General features: G+C 39.0%; 1 protein-coding gene across 2 annotated transcripts in view; it reads left to right on the forward strand.

Moving 5' to 3' along the window:
* Positions 1 to 4,223: 4,223 nt before the first annotated feature.
* SEMA3D (semaphorin 3D) overlaps positions 4,224 to 18,950 on the forward strand; it is a 228,315-nt gene continuing 213,588 nt past the window's right edge. For both annotated transcript variants that reach the window (XM_061413766.1, XM_061413767.1), the window contains exon 1: positions 4,224 to 4,972. The gene's annotated coding sequence lies outside the window, so the exon portion shown is untranslated. The remainder of the gene's footprint in view (positions 4,973 to 18,950) is intronic.

The following is an 18,950-nucleotide window of genomic DNA, read 5'->3' on the forward strand; positions in this document are numbered from 1 at the left end:
GAGGTCTCAGGACTTGGGCCAAAGGGGTTGGGCTGTGTTTTTATTTTTGTTTTGAAGTGCATTCCTGCTGAATTTAATTATTCACCACACCCCAACCCAGCTAAGTAAATATAACCTTAAGATTCTGGCTTAGAAAGGGTTTGAAAAATAACTGATTTTTATTTTTTCCAAAAAAAAAAAGGGCTATATAGCAGGGTGCTGTTTTGCAGAGGGCATCAAGGCAAGTCACGAGAAGCTAGGTGATCACTCCGTCTTCTCGTCTTTCATTTCCTTATGTATAACATGAAGACTAGAGGATCTTTGAAGTCTCTTCTAACTCTAAATATGTATGATTATGATGTTATAAGAGTTTAAAACACAAAGACATTATAGTTTCACATTCCGATGAACTAACTATAAACTATCTTCTGTCTTTATTTGATGATGAGAAACAGGGATCCATTTACTTCTGAGAGATCTATGCCTGGCTAATACTATGTCTAATACTGTATTAAAGGTGAAAGTCAGGTGTGTTCTTTTCCACTACTAAACATGATATAATGATCTTAATATGTTACTACCTAATGATCCAGTGATGAGTGAATTGTCATGATCAAATGAAACAGATGTGAAAAAATATCTTCAGTTTATAAAGGGAAAGTATCTGATAGAAGATTAGGAGTTGGGTGAGCTGCTTTCAACTCATGTCATCACTTGTTTCAATTAGACATAAACTAAAACATACCCCAGTTTTCTTATACGAGTATAATAATATCTTTTATCTGTTGGTACTAATGTGCTAATACATGGGAAAATATTCATAAAATAGTATTTTAATTTATAAGGCAGAAGGGTTTTATGTCTGACCAAGGTACGATTATTTTTATAGAAGTGAGCACTAAATGGATTGGGTTTCGTCTCCATTTCCTTGTCTCTGTGCAGAGAACTTTGCAGTCTCTTTTATCTGTCTTTTTCCTTTTAATTTCCATAGCTTTGTCAACAGAAGATTGTACAGAAAAGTACTTACTTTCTGCTTAAAGTATAGTCAAAACCTCTGAGATTCTGCTAGATTTAAACTCTGGAGCCAGTAATTATCATTCTCCTGTCTCCTGGGCAGAGGTAGCTATATGTGGAACTGGAAAAGCCTAGAATATACCTATTCTATCCTTTTCCATCCATGCTACCTTCCTTTATGGGTTCTGAAATAGATTAACGATTCTTGAAATTCTACAATTAGAATTTTATTCTTTAGCATTATTCAGTATCAAAATGTAATCCTTAAGAAATACTGTATTTCATATTATCTAATGTATATCTACTCCCATAGAGTGAAAATGACTTTGATTCAATCTGTGAGCCCTAAGGAAGATGAGTGGTGTGTCACAGAGGAATAAACTGGACACTCAAGACAAGTTTACTCATTCAATAAAGTTTCCAAGCACCTGGATGGAATTTTGTTTTTCCTTTTTTTTCTTTTCTTTTTCCCCTCAGTCTAGAACAGATATAGCAGCACCAATTAGGTAGTTCTGATGATACATACTGGCTTCCCTGGTGGCTCAGCGGTAAAGAATCTGCCTGCAATGCAGGAGATCTGGGTTCCATCTCTGGATCAGGAAGATCCCCTGGAAGAGGGCACAGCAACCCACTCCAGTATTCTTGCCTAGAGATTCCCATGGACAGAGGACCCTGGCTGGCTACAATCCATAGGATTGCAAAGAGTCAGACACAAGGGACTGAGCACGCATGATGAGAGACATCTCTTTCAGTGTAATTAAGGATCATTTGCTGAGACTCGAAGAGTCACCCTTGAAGATAAACTAAACTATATAACACACCTTACATTTTAATAAAACTCTGTAAAATACTTTTCGTGTGTGTGTGTGTGTATGCTCAGTCTTTTCCTACTGGATGTTATTTTAAGAATCCAGATTGGGTATTAACCAACACTGCAGACCAGATTACCAAACTGCTTTGCTGCTGCTGCTGCTAAATCTCGTCAGTCGTGTCCGACTCTGTGCGACCCCATAGATGGCAGCCCACCAGGCTCCCCCGTCCCTGGGATTCTCCAGGCAAGAACACTGGAGTGGGTTGCCATTTCCTTCTCCAATGCATGAAAGTGAAAAGTGAAAGTGAAGTCGCTCAGTTGTGTCCGACTCCTAGGCACCCCATGGACTGCAGCGCACCAGGCTCCTCTGTCCATGGGATTTTCCAGGCAAGAGTACTGGAGTGGGGTGCCATTGCCTTCTCCCACCAAACTGCTTTAGATAACAGTAAATTTCAAACTCTTAAAAACAGTTGTAAAACCATACTAGGGATATGTGGGATCCATACTGTGTGAGATCCTGTAGAGTTAGTAGAAATTTCAGAAATAAATTCAGTGACTAATTATTGTCATCACATCCACTGTTTTCATTAACTCATTTAACCCCCAAATATTTGTTAAGCACCCACCATATGCGAGACACTCACAAGTATCGTGAGGATTACAAAGCCCTGGGCACAGCTGAGGCCATTCATCACAACTGAGCTGTGTGGTTGACTCTGCCTGCTGCGTGCTCAGAGTAATTAAAAGGAAAGAAAGCACAGAACCCAGTTTCCAGATGTTGTCTTCTCATGGTATGTTCAGGATGCCCTAGAAAATGCAGTCTAAATTTGAAGTCAGGGTACTTCAAACTAAATCAGTTTAATACAAATTCATAGGCATTCATTGTTTTAGGAGCTAGAGAAACAAGAACACAAAACAGGTGATACTCTTGTATGGGATGCAGACAAATGTATAACTTAGTATGATATAATGTGAAAGAGATGTATTTGGTAGCTAAATCAAAGTGCTTTGGAAAAACAGGAGAGAGTGACTATTTCTTTGGGGGTTTTGTGGAAAAGGTTGAGACAGTAGCAAAAGGGAGATGTCATTTAGCTTGAGTATATTAAGCTAGGATTTGAGACAGGAGGGAAAAAGGGGAAATCCAGAGTTAACCACAATTCTAGTTAAATACAACATTCTGGCCAACAAACTGACAAAATATTAGAAAATTAATAGAATAAAAATCAAAAGCTTCTTATCACAAACCCACCATATGCAAAACCCTAAGCTATGCTGGGGGAGACAAAAGAGGCATTTTGTTGTCACAGTGAGCTTGCAGTTTGGTCTGGGGGCAATGACCTAAACAAATAAAACAACATAAAAATATTTTAAAATGTAGCAAACATATCAAGCATATGGTTAACTATAAAATGAGTGGTATGACACTAAATAGAAAGCATGCAGCAAAAAACATGGCTATATGTTGGAATAGTCTGTAAATTTTCCTGTATCCAAAGAAGAAAATTATGGGGTTTGTTGGTTGACAGTCAAAACCAAGGTTACAGTGATGGGGCAGTATGAGACACAGGAAAGAACCTTGGTTAGAGTTAGGAAACTTGAATCCCTCCTAAGCTGGCTCTGCCACCAACCATCTGTAACTTAAAATGACTCATTTAGTTCTGGTGGCCCTCAGCTCCCTGAGCAGAGGAAGGCTGAATGAAGAGTCTCCTCCCCTAGACCAGTTCTTCCATTGTTGCCATTGTCTGCTCATTGCCCCCAAACCAAACCCCGCCTTGTCATTTGCCAAGGGAGCTCTGAGACCTTACAAGCTGTGCTCTTAAATCAAGCTGACAAATGCAGGACCCCGTGGCTGCTTTTTTTCAGAGGTTCCACCCCAAGTCGGTTTTATGTTTCAGACTAATAAGTGCAAGGTGTGTGACCACGGACCCAGAGTTCCCATAATAGACACGTTAGCCAATAAGACCCAAAGTTTCATGACTCATCATTTGCACAGCCCTTCTCCATGTCCCTGAGGTCAGCCTGATAACGAATTCATTTCTAAAATCCGTGGAATCAAATCATTATTTCTGTATTTATTTTCTTAAAGAGGATCCCAAATCCTCCAAATCGTGTGAGTTCCAGGCTCCACAAAATGTGGATTCAGCCTATTCCTCATACACTTCCAAGTTTTCTATTGCGTGACCAAGGTGTGTACAAATCTACACAGGTAAAGTAAGACAGGAATAAGTGACTTAACTCTGTTGGTCTGGTATGAGGTAAAGAGGAAAAAAAAAGACTTACACCTTCTGTTGTGTGTGTGTTTGTTTTTTGTTTTCCTTCTGCTTGGTCTTCCCTCGGTGCCAGCCCTTTATTGGTGGGCTGATTTCTGTCGCTCGTCTTTCAAGGCCAGTTCTTTCAAGGCCACTAACAGTAACAGTGGATCGTAATTTTACAGACTGGAACACAGGTACTCTTTTAGAGTCCTAGAGTTTCTGAGACAAGGTTTGTCCTGTTTCTTCCGCGGGGAGTCTTTGGAGACTTCATGGTATACAATAAACAGGCCCTAAATTCACGGAGGCGAGGGTTCAAACGTCAGAAGTTCCTTTACATACACAGTGCCCTGACCGGAAAAACATACCCTAGCGCGGCTGGGGCTACATTTAATCCACGCTGCTGACAGCCCGCGCGCCGACGGGGATGGACTTCTGCACGCTGGGGAGGACTGGCGTGCGCACTGAGAAGGGGGGGCCAAGGGCTGGGGGAGGAGATCGGAAGGGGAGAGGTAATCCCCGGCGTTTTGAGCATCCCCTTTTTAGAAAGACTGAGTCTCTCCCGGGACAGCTGCTGCGGTCACACCACAAACTTAAAAGCCGGCCTCCCGCTCCGAGCGTGCCTTTCCTCGCCACCCTCGCCTCCCCTCAGCTCCAGCTGGTGCCTGGCTCCGCGCCGCTCGGGCAGGGCGCTTGGGGGTCAGCAGCGCCCCCTGCCTCCCGGCCAGTCCTCTGTGGCCGCAGCCTCCTCGCTTCACCAGGGCCGCCCGCGGCTCCGCGGCTCAGCTAGCGCTGCCGCTCAGAGGAGGTCGCGCCGGTGTCCCGGGTCGCCGCCTCGCTCGCGCACCTCCTGCATCCCCTTCCTCTCTTCCTGAAGAGACAGCGGGCACCGAGGGAGGGAGAGAAGAGGTCGCGGCAGGTAAGGCAGGTTTCGGGTCACCTGCTGCTCCTGTGGGAGGGTGCTCTGGGGACCGCGGTGTTCAGTAGGGGATGACTGGATTCGGGGGTGGCCGAGGGTCTGAAGTGAGGATACCGAGTGGCTGGGAGATACGGAACACTATGGGACGGATAGAGCTCTCCGGAGCTGACAGGAGTGGGTCCGCCGGGGGCCAGACGGAGAATCCGGCGCTGAGACGTGGACGGTCCGGGCTCGCTGCACAGGGACAGCGTGGCGGCGGGCGCAGCCCCCACACTCGCCACCACCGCCGCAGTCTCCTCAGCCCGAGTCGGGCAAAAGTTTTCCTCCCGGACGCGCCCGGGAACTTCGCTCGTTCTCGTTCCCTCCGGGACGCTGGCGGCCGGGAGCGCTTCTGAACGTGCCCCCTGGCTCCCCCGGCTGCAGGTTCATTCGCAGACGCGTCGGTGGGGACCGTCTGAGGAGGACTTGACCTGGGGCGTCTGCGCCCTCCCTCGCTCCTTTTCCCGACGCGTGGGGGAGGGGACGGGGAGACCGTGGCGGTTGTTTGTGTTGTGGTGCTTTTGGGGAGGGATGGGCGACGCCTTTTACCCTGTGAGGGAACCGTGACGCTCCTTCTGACGGGAGCTTGCATCTTCCCAGACTCGGAGGGCAAAGCTGGAAGCAGACACCAGCCTCAGAGCTGGCTGACTGGGAAAGGCGGTTCTTGCCAAACGCACTCTTAAGGGAGCCGGGCATCCCCCGGTAGCCTCGCTGGGCTCCCTCAGAAAAGGCCCGGATTTGACTCCTGCCGGGAGTTTAACCCGCCTGATTTAACCCCGCGGGGTGTTCCCCAACCCCTCCCCATGCGCCCGGAGTTCATGCGTTAATGGTCCGCCCTGGAAGAGCCCCGGCAGTTTTCGGCATCACCTGATTCTCCTTCCCTCACGACCTAGTTCAACCTCGTGGGCTGAGTTGCTTTGCTTGCTTCCCGGCGCGCGGAGGGGACCTGACAGGAGAAGAAGGAGGCGCCGCGCTCCCGCGACTAGGCTGGACTCGAAGGGACTGGACCGGAGCCGCGTGCCCAGCAGCTGCGGCCGCTGAGGTCCCCAATTTTAAGTTACCGAGACTGGAGTTAAATAGGCGAACTTTCCGCTGTTTAGCCCCAAGTGAAGCTGTAATGAAAGGCAAATGTCTCTACGAAGACTCTTCTTTCCCCACCAAAGCCCCTCCCATCCTTAGCCTGTCAGTGCCATTTGCCAGAGAAGGGGCGAGGGGACCGAAAGTCAAATTTAGCTGGAAAGATTCTCCTCCCGTGGGTGTGTGTTGAGGACGGTGTCCCTAACGGATGGAAAGGGTTGAGGGCGAGGTAGACTGGATGAGACCCCACTCCGGGGTCTGGGGCTGCTATTGTGTAACCATGGCAACCGCCGGGGCAAGAGCGGTCAGAGCCTTCCGGGTTCTGCACGTGGAAAGAAAAATGTGAAGGGTGGGGAAGGGAGAGAATCACATGTCATCACTCCTGTGTTGCCTTCGCTTCTCCTGCTGTTCTGAGCCAGACAGCTAGGAGGATGAGCAGGAAAGGTCTGGGTTGGGTGTGAGCAGCCCCAGCCAGCAGTTACTTTAACTCTGTCCCGCCTCAGAATCACTGAGGCCTGTTCCAGCAGTTAAAGCTGGCCAGAGAAGCCGTCGCTGATAGGCTACGAAGTGATGGTTCAGGTCAGGGAGATGGGAAAAGGCCTTGGCCTTTGGAAGAGAAAAGGCCAGGAAGTACAGGAAGGTGATGTGGGAAGAGATAAGAATAGGGTCAAGAGGTAGCTGAGAGACAATAAAAGGGTACTGATCTGGACTGCCAAAATTTCAAATGGAATTTGCCCGTTTATGAAGTGGAAAACTGGTGGAAAAGGGAAGGGACAAACACATTGCATCCTAGGTATTTTGTACATTATCACCATTAATATTCTCAACAGCAGTACGTGTTTTTTTTTTTTTTTTTTTGTACACACAATTTTATTAGGCTTTATATTATGTCAGTCAGCAACCTATATTGTGTGACTGCCATTGTCTGAAACCTCAGCAAGGTCTCTTGTCCCTTTATCCGGGTTCTATGATCAGATTTTTCTCCCTCTCAGCCAGTAATTAAAGTATTGCATTTAAGGGCTTCCCAAGTGGCGCTAGTTGGTAAAGAACCCGCCTGCTAATGCGGGAATTGTGAGAGGAGGGTTCGATCCCTGGGTCTGGAAGATGCCCTGGAGGAGGGTGTGGCAACCCACTCCAGTATTCTGGTCTGAAGAATCCCCATGGTCAGAGAAGCCTGGAGGGTTACAGTCTGTAGGGTCGCAAAGAGTCTGACACGACTGAAGCAACTTGGCATGCATTGTATTTAAGGTGTAGGTCAAAAATGTGATGCTTTGGAAAGGTGCTACATTAAGCCATGAACTCGCCATGTTTAGTTAGTTTTTCTTTTTAAAGAAAAGAAACAGAGTTAGAAATGTGGGGTGTCCCATTTTGGTTTTTTCAATTTTAAGAAAAAATATAATTCTTAAAAATGGTATTGGTGGTTAAGGGAGTAAACAAAGCAGTCACTTTCCTTTTAGAGATGAGAACAATGAGATGTGAAGGTGTTAGCTGCTCTGTTCAAATGTAAGCTAGTAAGAGGTGGAGCTGAGACTGGAACTGTTTTACCTGGATGTTGGTCACCTTTTAAGAACTTCAGGCAGCTTTCCATGACGCCACTTAAGGGACCTTTCTAAGATCAGTTTGATGCAGTATCTGTATATTATAATTTACAGGGGAAAAACCCCAACAATTTAAATGGGATTCAGGGTTGAAGATGGGTATGGGCCACAACAAGTGTGTAGAACAAGAATCTTATGTACATGATATTAATAATTTATATTTATACAGGTCACTGTGCCTTATGGGGAATTATTTAATAATGTTTATATAGGAAAAACAGAACAAAAAGAAACATTTTATCAAATAGTAACCCTTTGGCTATGTTGAGAAAATTCTCTGAGGTTAATGAAGTTTTCTTTAGTCTACTTACTGCCTTCACAACCTGATACCTACAAACTTACTTCATATTTTGGCACCACCATTTCACCTTTGTGTCTGTGGCCCATTTGCTTGCAAGAAATAATCATTTGACTCCTGTTACCCTCCTGCTGACTCTCTGAGAGGGGAGATTAAGGGAAAATGCCTGGCAATGCAAAATGTTTTGAAATTTTCAGAGAATTATAACCAACACCAGTAGAAACTAAGGGTAAAAGATAAAGAAATAATCATGTATCTTTTCTTTTGCCTTTTTGCAGACTTTGTACTTAGTCTTAGATAATTTGCTCTATAATTTTGCATGGGAAAATGATACACAAAGCTAAACTGTGTTTTCAATCTCCTTTGTGTGTGGAGGGAGCTGGTAAGGGTGGGAGTGGGAATTATTTTTGGTGTCAGGGAGGGTCTGGAATATAAACAATTACAAAGGCAGAGGAAGCACATGTACTGTTTCCAGTGACAGGCTAACACATTAAATATAGGTTTGAACTTGAGTCACCAGGCTGAATTACTCTCACGTCTTTTCCAAAACTAGGAAATATATTGTTTGGAGTTGGAGTTAAATTAAAACTATATGTTTCATGGTGCTCAGGTCTTATTCCTCATACTGTGGTCTTTTTGCATTGCATGGGTATTTGTAAACTATCAAAAGGTTTATCACAGACCTGAAAGTTATCTGTAGATGTCCTCTGGAATTGGCAGGTATCTCTGTTGCCCTCTGTTTGTTTTCTGCTTGGACAGAGTTACTGGGTTAAGTCATCCCCATTTTTATTATTTAGAACATCAACTTATCAATCTCAAGGGGAAAACGTTCTAATTGGTGGTGATTTAATGAATATTAGTATGTCTTCAGATTGTTTGTTACAACTTCATTATGGAAAAGAAATGTGACTGAACTTTACTGTTCTGTTTGGGAGACATAATAATTTGATGATACATGTTTTTTGGATAGAATTCTTGTCAATTAATAAATGATTTATTTAATAAACATGAGTAACCATAGCTCTGTTTGAAAAGCTATTCTTTTTATATGTACCTGGACCTATATAGATAACCTAAGTAAAGTATTAATAAATATTTCAAGACTTGATAACATATTCCTTGAAGGAAAAAGAAACATTCATATTTGTGAAATAAGTAGTAATAACAGTAATAATGACTGACCATGGGAAAAATTTGTTAATCCCACACCTTGTTACCTCAAAACTTAGTTAAAAAATACTTCTTTACTCTAGGAAATCTTGGCCAGAATTCCTTTTTATTATTATATCTTCATCCTGCCTTTTAAGCTAATATTCTGAGTTTTTCAGTCATTTGTTTCCTTACAATTTTATTTATAATTCCTAACTGGATCAAAAGGACCTGGAAGTTAGGATTTGTCTTCTCTAACTTTTTATAACTTTAGGTTAGTACAATGCTAAACATATTTAGATACTAACAAATATTGAAATATAATTAATTATCAAGCAGTTAATAAAATGATTTTGAATCACTTTGTCCCCTATAAAAGATCAGCTTAAAGATCTTTGGTTTTATACTTTACTTTCTCTGAGATTTTAGAAAGGAGAGTTTTGCTTTCATATGAGTTTTAACCTTTAATAGAAAAAAAAAGTTGAGATGTGGAGTGTTTTATCATAATGCATAACATATAGGAGCAGTGTAATGATCATGTGAAATAGGGTTTATAAAAATACTTAGTAAAAGGTTGCATATTACAAAAAGTTATTTTCTTTTTGAATTTATTATATTTTTTAGAAGGATCCAATTAAGAAATGAGAATCTGCATCATCTGTGTCCACCTTATTTCACCTTAACTTTAAGTCGTTTTTGCTGTTTAGTTACTAAGTTGTGCCTGACTCTTTGTGATTCTACGGACTGTAGTCCGCCAGGCTTCTCTGTCCATGGGATTTCTCAGGCAAGAACACTGGAGTGGGTTGCTGTTTCCTTCTCCAGGGCTCTTATTGACTCAGGGATCGAACCCACGTCTCCTGCCTTGGCAGGTGGATTCTTTACTGCTAAACCACCAGGGAAGCCCAAGAAATATAAAGTTAAAGCAAATTCACTGCAAACAAGAAATGCACTGATAAGAGACTGCAACACATTGAAATTATTTTGAAATTTAAGTAATAATAATGAGGTATACTTAAATTATTAGACATTTACAAATATAAATTATTCAAGACAATGTTTCAAAAAGTTGGAATATGTAATAAGATAGATTGTTCATATTTAAATTTTAAATGATTTTGGTGACTTTTAATTTATCATCATTAATATTTGATCTTTTATCTCCATGTAAATAATAATGTTTAATTATTTCTAATAGTTATGAACCAGGACTTCTTTAACCAACCTTCTAATCTTTTGCTGGTAAATTTAGACAGTTTGCTCATTCTTTTGCCATGCTCAGTAAGCCACACATATTACCCTCCTATAAAAATAAGTAGAATTAAAATTCTACTATAAAATAAGTAGAATTAAATGATCAAGTATTCACAGAAGAGTTTGTGTTTCTCTAAATCTGTTATCCATTTAAATATATGGGGTCTTCTGCTTCAGAAATTAGAAATGACGTACTTTATGTCCCTTGTTTCTTCTATAGGGCATTTAACATAATACTATAACTTCAATATTTTATGTTGTAACTTCAACATCTCAAGTATGTTCTAGTAAATCATAGGAAAATGGGAACACTTGGTGCATTTTTCTAATGAATTATTAAGCATTATTAAATGGGGCCATAACTACTAAGAACAAAGTCAAGTAAAACAAGTCTAGATTACTGAGCAGAAGAAATATAGTATTACTACTTTCAGGGAAAATAAATAAAATTGTATAGATATAGAGAGGTGATATTATTACTCTACCATCAGGTAAATGTCTATTTTCCTGTACTAATTATGTACTTTTTTTTTTATTATAGTATTATATTTGGTCCAGAAATATATAGCTGGTCCAGAGCCTATATAGCTGGTACCTAGTAACTGAGTTAAATATATATAGTTTCAAGCATTAGATTAGCAGAAATTAGGTGAATACAATTTCTCAGTAGAAATATTGTCTGGAGTTATGTTAGTGAAGAGACGGAGAAATAGTATAGTCTAAGTTTTTAACATCAGCATATATGAACTGCATAAAAGCAATGTCCAGAAAAAAAGTACCCTCTTAAGTTAAATGGTTCTATAGAAGCCTTTAAAAAAAAAAAAAAAGACATATTGACAGCTGAACATGTACCTAATGACTTTCTAATCTCAAATTATACCTAAATAATCTAGTTTTCTTTGATGGAATGTATAAAATCAGTGTGAGGCTTTTACTTCTTTTTTGTTTTCTCTCCTTCTAAAGCCCAGTCCACAAATATGACATTCAGGCATTTCTTGCATTTTGGTATTTGCTATTGTTGCTTTCAGATAAATATTTGCTGTTTATATCTGAAAAAATTGTTCTATGAAAGAAAGAAGTGTGTTATAAGGTAAAAAATGAATACTTTTTTTTTTTTTTACTTGGAGGAGCACTTTTAATCTTGAAATGTAACACTTCATTTCAAAGAACTATTTGGAACCCTCAAAATTCTCAGTTTACTTACAGTACTAAATACAAGGTCAGTAGAAGTTGACAGTAATTTGCGTTTTCTTGTTGAAATGGGGTGTACATCTAAAAGAACTTTTATTTTATATTAATGATTTCATTACAGATACACATTCACAATCATTACTGAAAAATCAGTAAATACAGATAAGCATAAAGTAAGAAAATGTAATAAAAAGTTATCCATAAATCCACTACACATAAATATATATGTTAATTCTTAGGTTAAACATGAAATTTATTTTTAAAATAAATGTTATATGTGACAGCTAGGGCCTAGATCTCATTTTCTAGGATTACTGTCCCATAAAAGGAACCAGGGATCCTCAGAGAAATGGCTGATTCTAGGACTGGGGCAGGAAATGTATGTGAGCCTGGATCATCTTTTGCCAAAAAATAAACAAGTTTCTCAAACACACACATACACTCACCATACCAAATGTGCACAATGATAGGGGTATGTCAAAGATATCTAGGAACCAGCTGAAAAATTTCCCAATGGCCAACACTAGAATAATTTAAGCAAAATAAGTAAACTATTATTGATTATAACCCAAGGTATAAAATATGTATCCATGGGACCATGCTAATATAAATGAGTGATGAATAAATAAAGGAGAAGAGACAAATACTCCATCCAGTAGAACTTCAAACACTTTATGCAGGTATCTGGCCCTCAAGGAAGGGGAACATATAACTTCTTACTTCTGAAATGAGCTGTGCATGGTTACTTCCTCCAAAGAGTACTCAGCATGGAAAGGAAGGGAAAGAGTACTTTACAGTAAACAAGGCGAGCAGAGACTGTCTCAAGCAAGTGCTCAGGGTCAACCTCAACAGTCCTAAAGCATATTGGTAGTATGTGCCTTTGATATGAAGGATGAAAGGAATACTCCCCCTCTCAACCTCTCCACCTCTCCCTTAATATGTTCTATAACCCCAATAAAACCATGAGAAAAACATCAGACAAATTCCAAAAGAGGGGCAGTCTACAATATATTTGACCAGCATTCCTCACACGGGTCAAGATCATAAAAAACCAAAGTAAGTCTGAGAAACTGTTATAAGCAAGAAGAAGTCAGAGAGACACGAACTAAATGTAATGTGGTGTTCTGGGTGAGACCCATGGAAAGAAAAAGAACATTAGATAAATACTAAAAAAATCAGAATAGACTTGGACTTTAGGTAATAACAAAATGTCAATATTGATTTTATTCATTATAACAAATGTCCATTCTATCTATCGTAGATTTAAAAATAATAGGGAAAACTGGATGTGGGTTCTAAGGAAACTTTCTGTACTGTCTTTTCAGGTTTTGTGCATCTAAAACCATTCTGAAAAATAACATCTATTTGTAAAAATTATACTTGAAAGCATATAGATTGACCATGGTGAGAAACTATATAAAAGGTGAACCATTCTCTGGTCAGAAAGGTTAATGTTGTTCAATTAACGCTTACTTTATTCCCCTAGTTCAAGGTGGAACTATTCTACTGTTTTTTTCCTGTTGATGCTAAGTATAATAGATCTCATCATAATAAATGCATATTTTGAAGTGTTCTTGTAATTACTTATTTTTCAAAATAAAATATATTACTTGGATTAATAAAAAATTTTACATCACCATTGTGATCGGTTCTTGTGCAAAGAAAGCTATGTATCAGTAATGTTCCATAAATCAGCCTTAAATATTAAAAGAGAGGGCACACTTTTTTCACACTTTAGTCTTTGCTATTTTATCGATATTGACAAGATCCATATTCTGTGCCAGATGTCTTCAGTTCTACATGATGGTTGTGCTTTCAAATTGTTGCCAAAAAAGGCTCAATGACTATGTTCTTGTTTCTCTTCTTTGAATTTCAAGGACATCTACTACATTAAATATATTAAAGATTATTCCATATCAAATGTTATAGGTATAATACACATATCATTGCTTATTTTAAAAATTAAAAATTTTACCTAGGGAGTCTTTTATATCCCTTTAAATTCATAGAAATTAAGACTCATATATGTTCCAGAAATGTAGATATGTGCTGCCATTTCCATTTTTATGTGTGTGTGTGTTTTCAATTCTTTCCCTCACTTTACGTATATACTTTCTATTATAAAACTCACATTATTCCTTCTATTCTCTGTGTTACAAATGGTTGCATATGTTTTGAAAGTCCAAGGATTTTTTTTTTTTTTCCCTTTTAGTAAGTTTTCTTGCTTATGTGCTTAGTCACTCAGTCATGTCTTGATTCTTTATGACCCCGTGGACTATAACCCCCCAGGCTCCTCTGTCCATGGGATTTTCCAGGCAAGAATACTGGAGTGGTTTGCTATTTTCTGCTCCTGGGGATCTTCCCAACCCAGGGATCAAACCTGTGTCTCCTGCATTGGCAGGCTAATTCTTTACCACTGTGCCACCTGGGAAATCTCTTGCTTATAGTTGGACTAAAAGTCCTGTCATTTCACCTTTATACATGCTGATGTCTTATTTTTTACTATCTCATATTTATAATTATTTAATAATTACCTGACTGTGCTTTATAGTCAACTTTCTATTGAATTTGTGCTCTACTGTGGCAGTGGTTGAAAAGTTTAAACATACTTTTTTTATTTGTCTTGTTTTTAGTTTGTATGAATCATAGCACACAAAGAAACACATTTCAAGAAGTTGTTTGGGAAAAATCATGGAATCCAGTCCCAGAATATGTGGCTAAAGGGCCTTTTTTTTTTAGTGATACCCCACTGAACTTCCAGAGATTCAGGGACAATGTCTGAAAAAGACCCAGATCAAATATGACTAGTGTGTTCTGGGCTTCCATTGGAATCTTAGGTACAAGATTTTCATTTTTGTTACATGGAAGGATTGAATGCAATTTTTTAAAAGAGAGATCTTGCCTGTGGTAATTCAACTCATTCTGAAAGAAGAATGCAGAAATACAAATTCTGACCAAAACCTTTAGAAATGGTTTGCATAATTTGCATAATAGAGATGTGAAATTTATGCTTTTGCATGGACTATCATTGACTCCTTTTTTACTTCCTATCAATGTATTTTCAAGTAATTGATGACTTATGAATACATAATTATAACTAAGGTACTATTTTCAAAAAGTCTTTTCAGATGAAAATAATCATCTCAAATCTCATCAATTGTGAGGTCTGACTCTCCTTATCAGAAGACAGGTTTTTAAAACAGTTGTGAAATTGTATACTTACTAACTTTATCCTTCACATATATTCTGATTCAAAATTCACTCTTTTGGCCACACTAGCCTCCGTCTTATAGCTTCAAATATTTCCTTATCATGATCAAATTGGGGTGTTAAGTTGCTTTCCAAGCAGTTTGGTAGAAGGTCGAAGTAGCCAGACTGTTCTATCTGTAAAAGTATTTGCATGATGAAATAGTGTAAGGTGAGTTATGTATAATTACAAAGTAGAAAATTAGTATAAGTCAAATTATTGTATCAACTTATGAAGGCTTTTATCACCTGTAAAGTAGCTGTTCAAAAGCATTTGTACTGGATATACAGATGAGGGGATAACATTTCCCTTTCTTTGACTTGATTCACATTTCTCAGCGCCGTGGGGATTGTTGTCTTAGACTACACTGTGATGAATTTTGGCAGAGAGTCTTCATTGTTCAGGTTTTTAAAAGGGCAAGTTTTTGGCAGAAGTAGCTTACATAGAAGAGGAATGCTGTGCTTACACATGTGCACTCAATAGACCCTTCAGAGAGCTTGGGCTGAGATCCTGGGATTCCTTACTTCACCCTACTCCAAGTCTCTGGATGTTGATTGCTTAGAGCTCTTTTGTTTTGTCATTATCACATAGGCCTTTTCACATTCCAGAAAATGGTAGTTTTGATCCATATTTCAAAACTTTTTAGAGTACAAGAAATGGTCACTCATATCCTGTGCAGTTCACTTGCGACATTAAAAATAAGAATTGCATTCAGATCTGCTTTTCCTTAATATTTATCAAACATGTAACCATCATCTTCATGATGGTCACCAATCATTCTTTTTATATTTTTGTAACCTTTGGTTATTTCTGATAATCGGAAATGACAATTTTGACTTTCTCTTTTTTCCATTACTTTATTTTATACAAACAGGGTTTAAAAGTGTGCTTTATGTGGGTGATATATTAAGATGAGCAAAAACAAAAAAGTCTTGTAAATTCCCTGAATTAATAAAGAGGACAGACTAGCATTAACCACATGGGCTTACAGTTTCTCTACTCTTTCCTCTTGGGACTTGAGCTGATTTCTTCTTTTACTTGGATAGTTTTGCCTCTTACTACCATCACTTCTCCTGGCCCCAAATCAGTGCCCACTCCCCTAGGTACCCTCATGTACGGCCATTGAATCTTGCTTGAAAAAGTGCTTTTCACTTAAATTCTGCCCTCCTGTCTGTACGATCTTTTTCAGTTCCGATAACTATTTCTCTCTTACTTGGACTAAGTTTCTCAAGAATAAGGACCAAGTAGTTGCTACCTTGATATTTTTCTCCATACTTCCATGCATATCACCAAGTCTTTTATGTAATAAGTACACAATCTCTAATACTTGAATATAAATTATTTATTCAGAACCCCTTTTTTGTTTTTCCTCTTATAACTAATTTAGATGTATAATTCCTCATGAAGTTATTTTCACACACACATTTCTTCGTTGTAAAAAGGTTATTTCAGTTATTTCACATATTCATATTACTCTTGATGCCTTTCCATGTTGAATTCCCTTTTCATCTTTTCTTTAATTCAAGAAGTATTTATTGAGTGCCTGCTATATGCTATACGAGTCACTGACAAAATACAGGTGAGAAACCATGGCTGCAGCCCTGAAGTAGGTGACTGTAATTCATTATCATCAAGGGTCAAATCAAATCTTATGATATTAAATCCAAAAAACGAACAGTCCTATTCATAGTCTTGGCCTTTTCTCTCTGCAGCCTTTTTTTAAATGATGTCATCCTCTCACCTTAACCTCTTTTATCTTTATGGAGATTATGCTCAGAGCATTATCTCCATCCCTGACTTCTCTCCCAGGTCCCAGGTACATTACCACACCACTACAACCCCTGTGGGTTAGTCTTCATTGCTCTACATTATGTGTAAAAAGGAGATCACTCTGAAAACTGAAAGAGTCTTTAATTAGTGGAACTTTAAACTGAGGCTTTCAAGTGTGGGGGAACATGTGGTGCTGTGGTTAAGGTTATGCCCTGTGGAAGCAGACAGCTTGGATTCAGATCCTAGTTCTGTCACCTCTGAACTGTGTGATTAGACAAGTTACTTGACCTTTTTATGTCCATTTCCCATCTTTTAACTTGGGTTCATTAAAGCACTAATCTCATAGGGTTATTGTGAGATATAAATGGGTTAATATAGGACAATCAAATGTTGTATTATACTGTGTTATCTTTCCATTATCCTTACAAGATGATGCAAATTACATATAGATCAGATTCTCACACATCTCCACACTGTTCTGCTGCCTTGTTCCTTATCTGCTGGATTCCATTAATCTCATTCAGAAAAAGGTCCTTTTGTGACCTCCTTCAGGTATATTCCTGGATAAGAGAATGACATTTTAGGATTGACTATTACCATGTCCTTCTTCTGCACAATAGTGTGTTTAAAGAAACATCATTTGGGGCATACTGTGACTGACTATGCTATAGGGATGTGAAGGAGAATCCAGGGCAAAGGAACCCTTTCATACTAGCTGTCACAGAAGCAGCAGCTGCTTGTAGAAGCTAAACAGCAAACAATATAATCCTTTGGTGCCCCATCTAAATTTCCAGGTTTATTTTGTAGCAGTTCACCATTCCTTAGCCATCTACTACTGGATTTATAACACTGCACATTCCGTGAATTGCTCCATTCCCAAATAAACAACACAGATTTGTTCAACAGCCTTCATATCCCCCTGCTTCTGACTTTTTTTAACTCAGTACACAGATATTTCTTTAGCCCTCCAATGTGGGCCTACTGTCATTCTAATCCCCTGCCCTCAGCTTCCTTCCCCTGTTTGATCACTACCTTGTCCCTGTACCTCTGCTAACCAGTTATTGCACTTGAAACTTCTTATTAAATGCTCTCACTACTTTGTGGTTTCAGAATATTCTATTTCAGTCCCGTTTATAAGGAGTGAAAGAAAACAGAATGACCTAATTCACTCTCCATCCACTAGAGGATTTGGAAATTGGCCCAGTGACAGTCTCTTGTAGTGCAGGCTCATGCCCGAGGACTGGACTAGACCCTGTACCGGTGCTGAACTTGCTGCCATGGTCTAGCTACCAAGAGGTCCCTGGATTCTTGCTCTTTAAAGGTTGAGCTTCAGGGGATCTTGAAGGAACCTGTAGTATAGCACTTATGAAATAAAGTTGCCCAAGAGAAGCATCTTCCAAGGTGTAAGTTTAGGAAGAATCCAGAGACAAATGGGTAGCTCCTGCATCTACGTATAAGCAATCTAACATGCAAGGAAAACCTTTGTCTCAGGTTGATGCATCTTCTTGGCCCTTCTCTGAAATATAACTAGTGGAAGCAGCAAGTATGTTAATCAATGATATTTTCCAGAAATTGAACTTAAAGGTCACTTCAGCTTCTGAGCAAGTGGAAGTGAAACTGAATAATGTTCTAGTTATTTTATGGGAAAATACTTTTCTAATGCTGTTTTTGGTATTGTTTCAGATTAGTCTATTCCCATAGTTGGCTTATGAATGTTCATCAATATATTTTATATAATTAATAAATTATTTTCTACTACTTTAATTATGAACCTTATATATATCATATTAATAACTATATGTAAGACCCTATTTCTACTTCACAGAAAATGAAATGCTTCAGAGATAGGATAAATAAGATTTACTTGAAATAATTTCTAAATATTTTCTAAATAATTAAAAAGCCTCTCACAGTGCTAATCCCAGGAATGTAAAGTGATTTCCTATAGTTGCAAATAGATAGATGTAAATCAATGTAAAATGTTTCAAATATATATTAATATATATATATCTTCAGTGTGTGGCATTTTCTATTCCATGAATCTTAAGGATAATTTTATTAGAGCAAATTAAAAGAAGGAAAAAATTTTAAGAACTAGAACCCAGAGTCAATTTAGTTTGTTTGTTCTGGTTTTATAAATTCACTCTTACTTCTGTTGGCTTTATTACTTTAGTAAGTAAATATTTATAAATCTCCTGGCTTGTTTCTTGATGAAATTTTAAGTAAGGAAGATAATTTACATTAGTTTTCTAAGTATTTTGCTGGGGCAAGGGAGTTCCATTTTCAAATGATTCCTTTTAGGTGTTTATGAGGACTAGCCAGGCTAATAGTGGTTTTCTGGGTAGTTTCAGGGTCATT

This window comes from Bos javanicus, chromosome 4 (assembly GCF_032452875.1).
Source record: "Bos javanicus breed banteng chromosome 4, ARS-OSU_banteng_1.0, whole genome shotgun sequence".
Lineage (NCBI taxonomy): Eukaryota > Metazoa > Chordata > Mammalia > Artiodactyla > Bovidae > Bos > Bos javanicus.